This window comes from Eimeria mitis, genomic scaffold (assembly GCF_000499745.2).
Source record: "Eimeria mitis Houghton genomic scaffold, Emh_scaff1010, whole genome shotgun sequence".
In the NCBI taxonomy this organism is placed as follows: domain Eukaryota; phylum Apicomplexa; class Conoidasida; order Eucoccidiorida; family Eimeriidae; genus Eimeria; species Eimeria mitis.
In genome coordinates, this window is record NW_013567063.1 from 3,896 (window position 1) to 4,567 (window position 672).

The 672-nt window shown below is 31.0% G+C and overlaps 1 protein-coding gene across 1 annotated transcript in view; it reads right to left on the reverse strand.

The window, feature by feature from the left end:
- EMH_0027410 (uncharacterized protein) overlaps window positions 1–672 on the reverse strand; it is a gene marked incomplete at both ends in the record, with an annotated part of 8,767 nt that overhangs the window by 711 nt on the left and 7,384 nt on the right.

Below are 672 nucleotides of genomic sequence, written 5' to 3' on the forward strand. Positions count from 1 at the left end.
GGCCAATGAGCTAAGGCCTTAGAACAGTTTGCTGCTGCAGCAGTCGTGCTGCAGCAGCAGCAGCAGCACCAGCTGCTGCAGCAGCAGCAGCAGCAGCAACAGATGCTGCTGCAGCAGCAGCAGCAACAGCTGCTGCTGCTGTAGGATTTCTCTGTTTACGACTCTGCGTCTTTTCTTGTCTTCATTTATTATTTTAATATTTCTTTGTCTTTATTTATTTATTTATTTTATTTTTGTTTTTTATATTTTTTCTTTTGTTTGTTATTTTTGTTGCTTTGTTTTTTATTTATTATTTTGTTTCTTTTTTCTTTTGTTTCTTTGTTTATTATTTTTGTTTTTTTGTTTATTTTTATTTTTATTTGTTTGTTGCGATAGAGCTACACAATAAACAAATAAAAAAAACAAAATAATAAACATTTAGGGTTTAGGGTTTAGGGTTTCGGGGTTCTCTTTTGTGTTTCTATCTGTCTAGGGTTTAGGGTTTAGGGTTTAGGGTTTACTAAACCCTAAACCCTAAACCCTTATCTGTTTCTGTCTCTGTCTCTCTCTTTGCTGTCTCTATGCTGTCTATCTCTTTGTGTATTTCTCTTTCTATTTGTTTCGTTTTTTATTTTATTTTATTTTATTTTATTTTATTTTATTTTATTTTATTTTATTTTATTTTATTTTATT